This window comes from Lissotriton helveticus, chromosome 1_1 (assembly GCF_964261635.1).
Source record: "Lissotriton helveticus chromosome 1_1, aLisHel1.1, whole genome shotgun sequence".
In the NCBI taxonomy this organism is placed as follows: Eukaryota; Metazoa; Chordata; class Amphibia; order Caudata; family Salamandridae; genus Lissotriton; species Lissotriton helveticus.
In genome coordinates, this window is record NC_136057.1 from 1,314,296,793 (window position 1) to 1,314,313,672 (window position 16,880).

At 49.3% G+C, this 16,880-nt stretch overlaps 1 protein-coding gene and 1 non-coding gene across 2 annotated transcripts in view; both read right to left on the minus strand.

Annotated features, from left to right (window-relative positions):
* Window positions 1–16,880, minus strand: part of NOTCH3 (notch receptor 3) — a 209,312-nt gene that overhangs the window by 141,724 nt on the left and 50,708 nt on the right. The window lies entirely within an intron of this gene.
* Window positions 2,429–2,566, minus strand: LOC144781069 (small Cajal body-specific RNA 14). Its single transcript, XR_013600867.1, has one exon.

A 16,880-nucleotide genomic window follows, 5' to 3' on the forward strand; every position in this document is an offset into this window, starting at 1 on the left:
GTGAGAGCTGAGGGCAGAGGGGTGAGAGCTGAGGTCACAGGTAAGTGCTGAGGGCACAGGTAAGTGCTGAGGGCACAGGTAAGTGCTGAGGGCACAGGTAAGTGCTGAGGGCACAGGTAAGTGCTGAGGGCACAGGAGTCCGAAGCGAGGGCCTAGGAAGAGCTGAGGGCACAGGGCAGGGTAAGAGCTGAGGGCACAGGGCAGGGTAAGAGCTGAGGGCACAGGGCAGGGTAAGAGCTGAGGGCACAGGGCAGGGTAAGAGCTGAGGGCACAGGGCAGGGTAAGAGCTGAGGGCACAGGGCAGGGTAAGAGCTGAGGGCACAGGGCAGGGTAAGAGCTGAGGGCACAGGGCAGGGTAAGAGCTGAGGGCACAGGGCAGGGTAAGAGCTGAGGGCGCAGGGCAAGAGCTGAGGGCACGGGTAAGAGCTGCGGGCACGGGTAAGAGCTGCGGGCACGGGTAAGAGCTGCGGGCACGGGTAAGAGCTGCGGGCACGGGTAAGAGCTGCGGGCACGGGTAAGAGCTGCGGGCATAGGTAACGGCTGAGGGCACAGGGGTAGGAGTTGCGGGCACAAGGGTAAGTGCTGAGGGCACAGGGGTAAGAGCTGAGGGCACAGGGGTCAGTGAGGGGACAGGTGAGGGCAGAGGGCAGCGTGGTGAGGGCTGGAGGCCTGGGTTGAGGTCAGAGGGCACAGGTGCCAGAAGTGAGGGCCTAGGAAGAGCTGAGGGCAGAGGGGTAAGAGCTGAGGGCAGCGGGGTAAGAGCTGAGGGCAGCGGGGTAAGAGCTGAGGGCAGAGGGGTAAGAGCTGAGAGTACAGGGGTAAGAAGTGAGTGAGGGCCCGGGGTGAGATCAGATGGCAGAGGATTCAGAGCTGAGGGCACCTGCGAGGGCAGAGAGCAACGCGGCAAGGGACGAATGCCCTGCTTGAGGTCAGAGGGCGGTACGGGGCAAGAGTTGATGACCAAGGGGTAAGAGCCGCTATGTCGGACCCGGGTACCGGTCAGAGCTGAGGGCACAAGAGGGGTTGGAGCAGATGGACGCGGGGCTCAGAATAGAGCTCTTCTGGCAAACGCGCAGGTTAAACTTGGGAAACAGCAAGTGGAAATGCGCGGGTGCTGGGGTGAGAGCAGTGGTACTGAGGGTGGGCGTCACTGTGGTTTCTTCTTGCTCCAAGTTCTTGCCCCGTGGTTGGTGTGTGTGCTCTCCAGACCATAGCTTCTCTCCCGCAGTGCTTCTACCGCACCCTCACACACCTGCCCACCAGCGGACTCCTCCCACCACCCTCCCCCTAGCCCCACCTAACACAGCAACCGGGTCACAAGCAGGGAATAGCACGCACAACGAGGGAAGGGGGGCAGAAAAGCATGCACGTTCTGTGTAACCTAAGCATGACAATGTATTTGACGATGTGTACGGAATTAACATACGTGAGAAAGCAATTTTTACAGTCCAGCTTTCCCGTATTTGTAAATAGCTTTCTTATTTAATGGCCCACCCTCTACACGCACACCCTCTGGTGTACGCAAGATACACATACAATACGCCTGGAATTCGCCGTAATATGTTAGTGACTACCTACGGACTTACGACTGTACTCCTGCGCATAGAATTTCCGTGACCACTACCCTGAAGCTCTCTATTGTCTCAATTTACTGCACTGGGAGTGCTGCAGGCATACTGTGTCGTACTTTTGCCTTGGGGAAAACATTTGCCGTAATTTGTGGTTTTTTCAACTGGGACAATTACCCCAAGATTGAGAACGCGTGTACTCGCTTTTACGTTACATTAAGTGCGCTATTGGCAAATGTCACATGGTGCTGCGGTAACCTGCTGCCGTTGATCGATCCGTTCAACCAGCATTCAGAACGAGGCACCCTGGCCGCTGCGCCACACCCTTTTCACATTAAACTGTTTCCCCCCAGCAAATTCCTTCAGCTTATAACTAAGAACCAACTTTTAGTAGCAAAACCAGGGGTCGGCTTGCGCAGGGGAGATAATAAGCCATGGCACGTATTTGTGCACTTATTTCCTTTCTTCGTTTACACACAGGGTAACCGGAAACCATTTATTGCTTAATTCCACTAATTTATCTCCTGCGCGCGTATGCCAGCCCAAAGTAACCCCCACGGAAACACAGGGTGTTTGAGCCGTTGCCAGGACTCGAACCCCGTAGCCCGGCTTCATAACCATCTGCTTCAACCTTGATGGTAGTTATTACAGAACCTAGAGCCTTTACGTCAAAGTTTGTTTTGCATGCTTTTAAAATGGCCTGCCCATCCCCACTTCGCACTTATTTACACACGCGCGCGCGCGCACTAAAACCTACGCACTGCTCCAGTCTGTACAAATTTCGGTGGAAACGTTTGGTTTGTTTCCTGCACCATATCTCGGTGCAGGTTCGCGCGGCGTCCTCGCGCCGCCTTTAAAATGCTGTAGGGAGCCGTAGCACAGACACCTGGGGGTCTCCGCGGGTCCTGTCGGCAGTGGGCCCCCTCTCGTTGCTGTACGTGGCTGCTTGGGGTCACATGGTATTACTGACGCATGCAACCGTCAGAGAAGACACCCACGTGTGAGGAGGAGCGGCTGGGGATCGAACCGCGGGCGCACGCGCCCAGGAGAGAAGCCGCGCCTACGGAGAGAAGCAGTGCTGGTGACGCGGGGCTCCCATGCCCTAGAGAGAGCCCTGCGGTGGCAGCTGAAGACCAGAGTGGCGGTAAGTGGGCGGTGGGCGCTTAGTGCGCGTGCGTGTGTGTGTGTGTATGCGACAGCGGGGGTGAGTTCTCTATGTGTGGGTGCATGCGTGCTCGTGCGTGTGGGTCTCTGTGTATGCGCATGCGTGTAGGGTGTTGGAGCTTCCCAGGAGACAGCAGCTGAGCGCGTTCGTACGCGTGTGGCCTGCGCCGATCGCCTTTGCCCGCGGCCAGGTGCTGTCTCCTGGGAAGCACAGTCAGCAACAAAAGATCTCCTGGCGGACACCAGCGCTGACGCGCTGGTTACGCCACGAGAACTAAAAAGGCTGATGTGTAACTGAAGACTGCCTTGGTGGGTTGTTGTACACAGTAAAGAACAGCACTGAAAACATTTACACACAAAACAAAAACCTGCGCACCATTACACTCTCTTGAACTTCAGACCCTTTAAGCAATAAGCCCTTGCTCTCTGCACTTACACTGCTAGCCCACATATTGTAAGACCGGGTTCTCATGACTCGGGTACAACTTGTTCCCACACATTAAGTACTCTGTCTTGACTTATGGAGTTATGCAATTCTACAGCACTTTCCACATAGCTATGGATTTGATGCATTTTCCACATAAAACATTGTTGCATAATCTGCAGCTTTAACAATAAAACGTTCCTCGATGAATGATCTAAAGTTACTAAAATCATGGCGACCCTTGTTGCTGGTAGTGAGGGTGCAATGCAAAGGTTGACTGGACTTTTTCAGTTGCTTATTGCTGTATTTTGATATTAAGCTAGTACTGATGAAGTGAGCCATTTGCCCAGACACAAGTTACATGAAAAAAATACTAAAATATTAGAAATAGCCATTACAAGCTGGGCATGGCCTGGCTGCCGACCAAGCTAGCCATGCACAACTGAAACTCCGGCGACCTGTCTTGGGGAAAATGAAGAAATGGGCCTGAAATTTCATCCTGCACGATCCACTCCCGACAGTAACCATCAAGACGCCCTGATGCTATGCCGGAGGCCGTTGGGAGTGGAATAGACAGCTCACTACGACGGGGCGCAGTGAGGGAGTACTTTCCTGGCCATAGTTTGGAGGCCCCACGGTGACAGTGGCTGTGGGCAAGCCGGAACTTCCAGGCTGGAGTTGCAGCGGGCACCGGGCATTTCCCAGATGAGCTGCCAGGGAGGGGGTCAGTTTTGGACCACGGGGAGGCCATTTTCGTTACCGTGGGCCGCTTTTGCAAGATCAGCCCACTGTTACACAAACTGCAGTGGTGAGACAGGAATGCTCTATTACTTACCGGTAATCTTCATTACTCCGGGTCCCGTTGTCCTCGTCCCATTCATAACAAAGGGGCGTATGAATGGGACGAGGACATAAGGGACCTGGGGGTAATGCTCTATTACTTACCTTTAATCTTCATTACTCCGGGTCCCGTTGTCCTCGTCCCATTCATACGCCCCTTTGTTATGAATGGGACGAGGACATAAGGGACCTGGGGGTAATGCTCTATTACTTACCGGTAATCTTCATTACTCCTTGTCCCGTTGTCCTCGTCCCATTCATACGCCCCTTTGTTATAATTGGGACGAGGACATAAGGGACTTGAGGGTAATGGTGCTTCCAACTAGCGTCGTTCGCGGGGCTGGCTGAGCTGTTTGCCAGGGCCAGTTTCTGTTCCCAGTCCCCGCCGATTGCCATTTCTCTCCCGTACCCCTAAATGCCCATTCAATGGCAACTGGCGGTCTACCGCCCTGCCCTGACCTCCGTCCGGACTCGACCCATAGTGCTGGGCCGCGATACTCAGCACACCACTGTTCCCGTAGTGTGCATTCTAAATAGTGCGAGTCATGTGCGTGCGCGGATAATAAATGGGAGGGCCTAAAAGACATTGGAACCGTGCATACTTGTGACCAATTTGTCAGTTACTCAACTTGAGAAAACAGCTGTATTAAACATAAACATGATCTCAAATTGCCCCCCCCTCCTCCCACCACCCATATCAGGCAATGTGAAGCCCAGAGTCCCACACAACTAAAAAGAGGAACCAATCATTACTGTGTGTACCACTGGGGGCTGGCAACGCCACAGCGGTGGCTTGGGAAAGGTTTACGGATCAAAGGTTAACATGGTGTATAATGGGTCGGTAAGGTAACAACTAATGACTCTGGAATCATTTGGTCATGCCATGCAAGGTGAACCAAGCATGGCACAGGCGGGTAGAAGGCAAAGGGCCTGGCAGAGCAGCCTGAAAGGAAAAGGTCCACTCTGGCATTGTACTGGGTGTCTGGAGGTGACCTTTTTGGGAGTAGAGCGTCTCATTGGTGTGTGATCTTTAGAGTACTGCTTGCAAAAGTCCTGGGCGGCTGCCAGTGTCTCCAAGAATCTGGGCTTCCGGTCCACGTCCACCCTGAGCAGGATAAAGAATGACGTACTGGAGGCCCAGGTTCCGAAGCAAGATTTTGACATTGGTTACCTTGCGGCAGGGATACTGCACCACCTGGGTCAAGTCGGGAAACAAGGAGATCTCAGAGCCCTGTCACAGCAACAATCTGTTTTCATGTGCAAGTCTGAGGTCCACATCGCAACGCAAAAATTGAGCGATCTGGCGATGATTGGCCTAGGAGTAAGGCCCAGACTGGAATGCGGCCCAGGAATCGGTGTGTTCGCACCACCACAAAGGTGGTCGTGAAGTGTTGTCTGTCCAGGAGGTTCGACAGTATCCGCTCCACAAGCCGATCCATGCACCCTATGTCTGCGACCTCCGCAACCCTCTCACCCCCAAAGATATCTAGGTTATTTTGGCATCCCCGGTCTCCAGATCCTCGTTCTTAATGGCCATAGCTTTAAACAGTTTCTCTACGCACCTTGTAGTTTGCGCCTCCACACCAGGCAGGGGGTATGGCCCACAAAGGTGAACACGGGCCGCCAGGAGGTGCTGGCTCATCATGTGGGGTGAGGCAAGCACACAGTGCACTGCACCCTGCAGAGGTTCACTAGGCCTCAGCCCTATGTGGAACACCAGCTTAAGTGGGGGATAGGGCAGATGATGAAGGCTGGCCAAGGGGTGGCCCAGCCCTCAGAGTGCAAAACTGCCGCCACTACAAGGGGAGGGCGCGATTCCTCAACGGCATCAAGGCAGGAGGTCCTCCCCCGCTGCATATTGGAGGGATAAGGAGTGTTCAATGTGCTAATCAAGCCCACCCGCACAGCTTGCCGCAATGATCCGGGAGTGAGGAGGTAGGTCCTCGATGTAGCAGGCCGGGGGGCAGTAGTAAGAGAACGGCACCCAGAGAGCTCCATGCCCCAGCCGCCGCTACAATACACTCCAGGGATCAGGCTCTCCCCAGCACTCCCACCAGCACCGCACAGTCTGATATGGGCGTGGCATGGAGGCTCATTAGGCCGAAGGAGAGGAAGGTGGTGGGACACTCATAGTGCCCCTCCGAGCAGCAGTCGCCTGTCATGCAAGAAGTGTGAGGGCCGGGATCCATGTACCACGGACCCTGCTCTGTGCCAGCCACCATTGGGAAGGAGATGGCCCCCGGCCGCAGAGGCCCACCCGTGATCATGGAATATTAGCGGTCATAACAACCCCTGCAAGGGCAAGCAAGTTTTGCGGTACCTTACACGACATGTCACCCAAATTGCCTTCTTACAGGAGACCTACCACCCGGTAGGTCTCACACCTTCGCCTATCACTGGGGGTCTTATCAATATTTCTCAGGTTACAGTACCTATTCTAAAGGGGTCTGCATTTTGATCCATAAAAGTGTCCCATTCTTCCCGGAGAGGACTTTGCTTGATGTATATGGACGGAACTACTTAGTGACCAGAAGGCTGGCAGGCAAATTGGCATTATTGGCCAATATATACATGCCAAACTGATTCCCATGACTTTTTCCAGATGCTCCATACACACAACTAGCCAAACTGGGCTTGGACCACCTCATAATAGGGGGCGACTTTAATCACCTCATGGATGTATCCCGCGACAACAGCTAGCTCTACAACTGGCAAGCCGCGCTCCCTCGGCATCCTAAATGATATCTGTGATACTTTCACACTCCAGGATACCTGGAGTCTGAAGGGCTTCTCCTCCATGGCATTCACCCACTACTCTGCCCCTCACAATACATGGATCCGCATTGACTATTGCCTTATTTCTGCCTCACTGGGCCCCGGGCTGAAATCAGTCCACCATCTACCTTGCACCCTCCTTGACCATGCCCTGGTCCTTTCCACTTTTCATTTCCCCTTCGGAGGGTAATCGCAACTGACCATGGCAATTCCCCACACGGACTCTACAAGATGCACTATTTTGCTCCAACTTTCAAGGTTCGGCACAATACTTTTTCAGACTTAACGTGGGCTCTGTGACCACCCATGCCACGCTCTGGGAGGCATTTAAAGCCTATCACAGAGGCTTTTGCATCACACAACAATCTGGAGTACTGCAGGAGCTCCATAGGCAAAATGCATGTGTGGAGAAGGCTCTTGCCAAGCTCGACTTGGATAATCAACTGCACCCCGACACTGCGTACTCACTTAAATGCACATCATTCGTTACAGAGTAATGCAAACAGGTGGACCACAAGGCTTTTATTCCTTGAGATGTAGATCAGGGGACACAGATATGGGGAGGGTGAACGTCCCAGGTGAACATTAGGTAGACTGCTTTGCCATGGAGGGCCACTTCCTATGCGCCCGAGTTGCACACAGACTCTGGATCAAGGGTAACCTCCAATGATGATGTGCTAGACACTCTTCTCCAGTATTACACGCTGTAGACTCGCCAGCGACTTTTCCCAGGCCGCCCACCTCGGTGTAGCTATGGTGGGGTCACAACAATTGCTCAGCAAGCCCCTCACCAGTGAAGTCATTCAGGCAATGGACTCCCCGGATGGCTTCAAAGCACCAGGTCTGGACAGTTTCACCAGGGACTTCTATACAAATTTCAAACACATCCTAGCGCTACGGCTGACGGCCATGTACACGGAATCCATCAACACAGGGGTACCCCCCCCCCCTCCCACCCAAACTACGGGAAAAGGTCATAACCCTACTCCTCAAACCAGGCAAAGACCCTAGATGCAGTGGTTCTTGCTGTCCACCGTCACTTTTAAGCTTCGATAATAACATTCTTAGCAAGGTGCTTTCTAATCGCCTCGTACTACTGATGGACCAAATATTATCCCCTGCACAATCTGGGTTTGTTCCACATCGCTCTATCTCCTTAAACCTATGCACCGTATTCTCAGTCCTCAACAGGATTTCCCTGAAGGTGGCGGCTGCTGTAGCCTCCTTGATGCAGAGTAGGCTTTCAGCTCATTAGTATGGTCGTCCCTACATGCCACCTTGCATAAACCAGGTTTCCCTCAAGGATTCTCCTCCTTGATCAGTCTGCTGTGCTATGCAAACACAGGATGTCTCGTAATTAAATACTCCGTAACCAGACCACTCCCTATTACCCAGGGAACAGGATGGCAGGGTTGCCCTTTATCCCCCTTACAAGTCATCATAGCAATGGGACCTCTTCACCTGCAACAGGAAGATATGCACCTACAGTTCCGCCCAGGACCAGTGCTTGCCTCTCTGTATGCAGATAGCATCCTGCTGTTCATCCGCCAGCCAGAAGAGAACTTGGCCCTATCCTTCTTGCGGTGGTGGCCTTTGGGAGAAACTCTGGGCCTCAGATCAACTGGTCAAAGTCTGAGCTCTTCCCACTGACTGACACTACCTCCCCATTTCGATGCGACTTCTCCCTAACTTGCTGTGATGGCTCGGTAAAGTACCTACACGTTCATTTACACTGCAATATGGAACAGGTAATCCTATTGAACTACAGTCCCGCAATCGATACACTGACCCCACGCTGGATCCATAGCCGGACATATTACAAGTATCAATATGGTGGTCCTTCCCCATTTTTAATATTTCTTTCAAGACATCCCCTTCCCCCAACCAATTCTTTCTCTCTCACATTACCAGGGTTATTACTGAAACTCGTCTGGCCCGGTAAGCGTCCCCGCTATAACTGGGACACACTAGTCCTCCCACATGAGAGGGGAGGGTTCAGGGTACCACATTTCCACCAGTACCATCAGGCAACACAGTGCCAATACGCTCATCATTAGTTACATAGGGATGCCAAGCTCCCATACACTAGACTGGAGACTGACCAGACCACACCAGTGCCATTAGCTTCTATCCTTCCAAAGGGTCTCACCTTAGAAACTAAGGATAGACAACTCTTACCCGCCAAATGCTGGGCTTGGCGCAAACTCTTTGCTTAAAGCCACATCATTCTACTCCCCCTGCCTGATCATTGCCGACAACCTGTGGCTCCCTATCATCTGTGAGACCTTGGTCAAACATACCCTAGCACACTACGGTACCCACACATTTGGCAATCTTTTCCTTGATTGACATGCACCCCCGCTCTAAAGACACCCACTTTGCCACTGCAATGTTCAAGGACCATTTTGTGTTGCAACACTCCCTGTGCACAGCTCTTATCTTACTTGTTAGCACCAGAGGAGTTCACACCACTCACACTCCTGATAGACGACAGGGGCACTAGTTTATTGTCCAAGCTATATCACTCATGCTTGGCCTTACTGCCCACCTTCGATCCAAAACTCTGCAAACATTGGGAAAGTGACCTAGGCTGTCACTTGACGGACAAAATACGGTCCGCTTGCTGGTTACGGACACGTTCTATCTCTCCTACCCATCACCATAAACGTATAAATTTAAAATGTTATGTTACTCCAGTCGACCTTTACAGATTTGATCACACGGATGTCCAGAGTGCCCCAAATGGCATGCCATGGAAGCAAATTTCTCCCACATGCATTGGACTTGTAAGTATATTGCGCACTACTCGATGCCAGGCTCAAATGGTGGAGACAGACATCAAACCGGCTCCCCTTATGGACCTGCTGTGTTATGTACAGGGCCTTCCGAAAGGTTTCCACCGACACGGCAATGGCCTACTTGCTAGTCAGGTGGGAGTTTGTCCTTCATTTGGGTGAGATACCCTCACACCATTAAAGAGAGGCGTGAGAGCCTGGCCCACTTTGACACCACCAGCGAACTATACGCCACAATCCAGATCTAAGGATATTTGGCAGCCACTCTGAAATTTTTCGTTATTAGCGACATATGCTACTGTAACTCATGACATCTCCACTCAGCTCATCTCTGCGGAACTGCTAGTTTCCTCACAGCATGATCCTTTATCCCCCCCCCCACCCTGCAGTGCCATAATTGGTAAGGCGTAGTTAGATGATACAGCGTATGGTTATTGAAGTTGATTTTTTACTAAAAATCTAACACGGCATCTGAGGTTTCCTTAAGAGCATGCATTATTTCCTGAATTGCCTTTTATATGTCTTCCTTAAACCACCAGAGCTGGCAGACTCATTTTTAGGTCGAGCATGGGCAGAGCATGCGCTGCTCTGCGAGGCATGCTGTACTGAGGTAGAGATTTGAAGCAGCGCCCACATTTTTTCATTGGCTTGTCTCATTGTGCACTGTAAACTGTGGCTGTTCATTGGTCGAAAGGCTTAGTAGTCCCTCCTTAGTGAGGCCTTGTCTCCATTTGTAACCTCCCATGGCGACACCCTGTTATGTGTGTTGTTGCTCAGTAGGCCCTAATTAAAGACTCAGAGCACTATTTTCTCAAATAGGGCTGTCCTGTCTGCTGTTGCACGCTCTAACGCTTTTTTGTATTTTTAATAGGACTCATTTGAAATGCAATAGGTCTCGCATTTGCAAGAGTTTAATCTATTGGCATTTTAATGACAACGCCTTTCAAAAACAACGCATAAATAAAAGGCAGTCATTTAGAAAGCCAATAGATCGAACTCTCATCAATGCAAAACCTATTGCATTGCAAATGCTGGTTTCCTATGATATGGATCGAACTGCTATATTTGATATTGTACTGCTACTGTTCTGGAAGACTGGATCGACCAAATACCATCCTTAATAGACAGTTATTATGTTACACTGTCTCACACTCATTTTAATTTTGACACCATGATTTTCCCTAATAAAGTTTTCCTTAAATCATGGTAGCCAATTTTACATCTCACTTTTTGATTCTTTTTGCACACATTTTTTCTCACTGCAATTTAACATTCCACAACATTCCAAACTGATTTGACTTTTGGTATGATCCATCACTGGTGGTTCCTTGGGTTTGGAGAAGCACATAATTCCAACAGGTGTGTGGCTCCCTAACCGGACCATCTTTGGCTCTATCCCAGATGATGAATCTCTGCCATATGGGTGGGCTGATGGGATTCATTTCCTTTTTGTTGTACACACATTACAGGTAGACACAGAGTCCGTCACATTTTCCTTTGCCCGTATTAGTTGTACAGACCATTGACAGTCCTTTTGTATTGTTATTCTGTGAATAAGGGGTTTGTCTGTCCTTTGGTCTTTAAATAATTGTCCCCTTAGACCCTCCACCAACCTTGTTTTTGACATGATGTACTTTGCACCATAATTTTTATTTTTTTAAAAATCACAAGTTGTGCTGCATTATGTACAATAATTTGCACTGCCAACCCTGCCACATAATTAAGCACTCCCTTGCCACATAATTCACGAGGACCTCCTTAAGTGGCACTCACTGCCTGTTTACACACAATTAGGCCTCCATCTTTTGCTCACAGCCCAATGCCTCTCTCGCTTGGGTGACAGGGTACCGTTTGCGCTCTCTCACCCTCAAACACACTAAGGCTTCACTTGGTTCAGGGGGCCCCAGGGCTGTACTTTCAGAACGCCTCCCCCCTCCCCTCGGCTCCCTCCTGCAACGCGCCAGGTTTCTATAGCAATGCAAAAGGCCGGGTTTCTTCCTAAGATCCTGAAGAGCGAGCCATGGCGGGGCTCTGTGCTCAAACAATCCAGTGGCTGCAGTGCTGGGGTGGGGGATGGGCGGCTGGGGTCTCCCCGGCCCCGGCTTGGGAGGCTGAAGGCGCACGAGGAAGCGAGAGCCGGCCTGAGAACACATAACGAGCCAGAATCAATCACGCTTTATGACCAACGCGGTTCCTGCGTCCGCCCGCTGTACAAGAACGTGCACCGTTCCCCCTCTCAGAGGGAGCCGGGCCTCGAACCAGGTCTCATGAGCAAGGCCTCAAAATGCAGCATTACCCTGAAGCCATGGGGCACCGCTAGTGATTAGAGGTTGACAACAAGCATTGGCGATGCCAATAGGTCTGGCTTCCATTTGGGGTTTGGACAATTTTTTATTGTTATTTTGCACACACAAAAAACGTAATTGCCTCAAGCAATCAATAGATGGCAGAAGGATACACCAAACAGCCAATGACATGAGGTAAGCTAGTTCACTCCCCTGGGAAGAGCCAATACCAATGTATATTCTAAATTGGCAACAACAGGTCCTGCAGAGAGCTTGGCTGTCAAGTCTGCTGTGAAAAGGTGGGTTTACTAGGAAGCCACACACAAGAATGGGAGGGCTCTACAGTCTACAGTCAGTTATATCCATTCGAGCCGCTATCCAAGCAGCTTATCAGGAATCATCTTGGGTAGGTGGAGTGGGTAGAAGGTTTCTAAAGAAGGTACATTTTGACTGGGCTTCAAAGTCAAAGTTTAGTTACAGTGTACAGTTATTCTCCGATCATCTAAGCAAAAGATACTCAAAGGAGGGTTTGTGGCCCTCCTAACCTTTACATGCATCCCCTGGTGAACAGCAGCACTGGACTGCGGTTTTCTTCACTGCACACGAACACTCAGAAAGGTGTTCAACAGCCAAACATTTATTTACACCTTAACTCAAAGGAAAAGCAGCAAAGGTGTTCTGCACCCCTTATCTTTGGGAACTCCTTCATTCAAAGCCCTCATTCAACAAACATGTAAAAATATGATAAAGTTGCTTCAAAATTCAAAAAAGTCCATTCTATTAACATGTAGAAGCTTTCCACTTTACTACATCAGATTATGTCATTCATTAAAAGTGATTGTTTTCAAATATGAACTTTGAACCGGCCACCCCTTATCCCGATGGCAAAGCCATTTGTGAACGAAGATAAGCGTCCTTAGTCATGTGCAACCTCTGGGTGGCCTAGGATATTACACATGGAACATTATAGTCTATTTAATCAAACATATGAAAAGGGTTACTAAGTGCACATCCTGAACTCATGTATTTCAAGGTGCTTCATATATTAGGGGAAAAGAAGGCGGCAACGTGAAACAACCCATAGGCTAAGATCGCACAGTTTGGTCAAGTTGGGAAGCAAGGATTGATTCAAGTTGTTCTGGTTTTATATTGTGCAAATCATATTGGTATCCCTTTCCCTCTCCTTTGACAGCCAAGATAATGCTTGGTCTTTCATTCTTGGCGCATAGGGTTACAGCCTGGTGGCAGACAGAAGCCAGAATAAGGCTTGGCTCAGTTTGGGCTTTAGGATCCAAGAGAACCCCGACCTGACCCAGAACACCGGTCTCAGTCTCCGACTTGAGGCATCAGTGACTCACCCATCTCCATCACATAATGGCAATTAAAGGGACAAAGGCATAGGAAGGGCACGATTTGACTACCCTCTAACAAATTGGTGAAGCAGGGATACCAACACCAGTGCAAGACTTCTTGTTTCAACATTCATAACTTTCTCACTACACCATATTTTAGCAAGCGGACTATGATACTGGCTGTTCTGTCCCCCATAGGTACGATCAAATGATTGTTGGGTTACAGTCAGAGCCACTGGAATTGTGCAGTAGGGGAGGGATGCATTATGCAGCAGGATTGAGTAAATTATGCGTCATGAAAGGAAAAATTATGCGGCATAATGCAGCAAATTTTGTGATAGTATTGCTACAATATGTTGCCATTTTTATATATGTTAACGCTATTTGGGCATTAGTTGCACCTAATTAGTACCAGTTTAACAATCAAATATAGTAGTAAGCCACAGAAAGGTGAACAGTTAATATTGGCAAAGAGCCTTCTACTGCGCGGCAACACACGCTGCTGCGTTCCGAGTAACTTTTTAACTCTTTGTGCAAGGAACATTTTTTTGTTAAAATCTGCAGATTATGCAGTAGATGACTGATTATGTGGCAAAGGAGGCAAATCTATAATCATGAAAAAAACACTGTGGCCACACAATTACATAATTCCAGCGGCTCTGGTCACAGTCCTGTTTGTCACATACTTCCTACCAGTGTTTAGTTTGATTTAATTTTTTTCCATCTCCATCTTTAAAAAATAGAATTGGGAGCAGAGATACATATTTAGAAAGTGAGCACACAAGTTGTCAGATGGGGAGGATTCATTTTAAAAAAATGACTTCTAGTTCCATAGTTTCCATCTTGCTCATTACACATAAACTGGGGTAGGAGTGGTTGCGATATTGAGACTTGGGGACTACTCCCACGGAAGAAATGCCACTGTGCGGAGTAAACATCACTGTCCCATGTCTACAGATGGAGGTTTGTGTCTTCCAACCTCGGTGAATTACACACCTTGTAAGGGGGGATCTTTGTGAAAAACTTTTTATAGCATTGTTACCTTAACTGAGCCGGTTTCTAAGCACTACTAATGTTCATAGATGAGACTAAATACATAAGTACACTGAGAGACCTAAAATTCGAATCCAGCACAATTCAATCATCATGTCACTTCCTGTGTACAGTTGACGCCGCAAACGTATTGACCACAAGCAGGGAAGGCCTACCACGGTGTCAGAGGGATAGCATCTGAGATACAGCATAACACAGTATTGTCGAATCTGACTCTTCTAGAGAGTACAGGACCAATTTAGAGGGCTGGATGGATCAAAATCATGAAAATAACTGCACAACTCACTGTCTGCACCATGTACATGGGCTCCCCCTAAACCAACCAACCAATCAGCCCTCCCCATCCGACCACCCTGCCATGCTGGCATCATCGAGGCCCTAGGTCATAACAGAACACACGTTTTGCCCCCCCCCTCCCCCCCGAACATGTTTTTGAGTACCCACGATCTAAGCGCAGGTCATGGCAAAAACTGCAAAACACAGGTCTCCAGCAGATTGAGGAGTCGGATAAGGCGGGCAGGTCTGGGTAAACTCAGACTACCAAAAAAACTATTAGATTTAAAAAGGGAAAACGAAGTGCAGGGGAATTGGTGAGAACAGAGCCGTTTACTCTATATATTTATGAATAGATCAAAATTAATGGTCTGATGGGCGGTAGAAATCTTTCCTGCCTGTCATAACATCTGGAGAGGATGTGGGCCACTTCCGCTCACATAAAGAAACCAGAACCACCATTTTCTAAGTTTGGAGATCACACCGCGCTGGAAGAGCATATGTCGTGATGCAGAACACAGCTACAGCTGGACCTCCCTAAAGTGACCCCAACCCACATAAGGTGATCTCAAAGAACAGCAGTCGAAACGCCTCGTGTACGAGTAAGACGACAAAATCCATCATTACTATGAGAGCATTAAGACGGTTTCAATTATTCCTCCATGGGGGACACCGGTATCTTGTCAAACTATTTTTCCAATAAGCAGTATTTCTTCAAAAAAAAAAAAAAGTAAATTAAAACAAGGGTGTGCTGTTCAAGATCCAATGGCACCAAGTGCCAGAATCAGCAGGAGTCAAAGCCCCAATCAAAGAGCTTTACAGAAGGCTGCAGCCAATCAACTGCATCCTGATTCTGAAGAGGCGACTGTGCAATAAGAATTTATTGGGTTTGGAAATTGGCATGATTCTAGTTTGGTGCCCACTGCCTTCTGGGATCAGTAGCTCAATACCACCAAGAGAACAGTATCTGGGCACAGGCAAAAATATTAAAGCGGGATTCAGTTTCTAATAGAGTGCCAACATAAAGTACCCTTCAAGGGTCAGAACAATTTATTTTGGAGCTTTATGGTGTGTACATGCAAGGTTTCAGTTACTTCATTGGACCTGACGGCAGATTATAACATCTGCATAAAACCGCCGCAGGACCTGGATGGGTTTACACAAACTCCAAATAAACAGCTCAACATGAAAATAAACCTCTTTAAGTAGGTTATGTAGGCCTGAATCTTGGCGCAGAAACTATTAACCGCTAAGTGACTTGTTCCTGATCCGAATCTGCCCGGTCCTTCCCCGCTGTGCTTGGCCAACTGTGGCTTCTTGCTAGCAGCAGCCAATGTGCCAGGGATGAAGGAACATGGCACCGCCACAAGAAGAGCTAGGATGGGTGCTTGGGTGGATAGGTTTATGTAGGACTAAAAACAGTAAAATGTAGACAGGTAGAGCTAAGATCACCCCTTCTAGAGAACCAATGCTACACAGTGGCGTAGCTAAGGGGGGAAGGGGGGGTCCGTCCTCTGTTGGGGGCGGCAGAAGTGAGCAAGCTGTCTCATCTGCCATTATTCCCCCCCCCCCAGCACCATCCGCCCCACCCCCCTGCTCTTACCCTGCATCGGGTGGCAAGCTTAGGGGCTACTCCGGGTGGCAGTAGGTCTAGCTACACCACTGACGCTACAGGCAACATGCAATCTTTCGGGAGGATGACAGTCTGTCTCACCGTGAACAAGAACTGACTTTAATAGAACCCTCTCCTTTAGATATATAATCCGGCAAGTCAACACAGACCTGTAGAGCAGCCATTCAGTGAAATAAAGTGAAAATGGAAGTCTGCATGAAAGAGAAAATGGAGACGTACAATGGGGTTACTCTAAGCTCCCAGTCATCAGTCCTGTACCCACTGGTGGTTAAAGCCAAAATACTGCACCCTACACTTCTGTACAGAAGCTTGTATTTTTGTCCCACTGCCTATATGAACTCCAATATCCACAATCCTTAGAACATCTGAACCATACCACTGCCACCTCCTAAAGCAATTAAATAGCCCCTGCATTCAACACAGCACCATGCTGAAGTCTTCAAAACGGTCTTTCTAATCTAGCTCTCCGGTTTTATAGCCCAGGCCAGTCACCGTCAATGACGCCGGGCTAACCCTAGATAGGTGTGCATCATATTAGACTGAAAAATGTGGTTACATCAGACAAGTGAGGCAGGGTTATGGAAATCCTATAGCCCAACTCCCAGGACATACTGTATGGGGTCAGGAACAATAAGTTTTCATGTTTATTTTGTCCTTGGGACAGGTAGGCCCAACCCCTTGCAGCACAAACCCTTTGGCTGCCAGTTTACAGTACCAC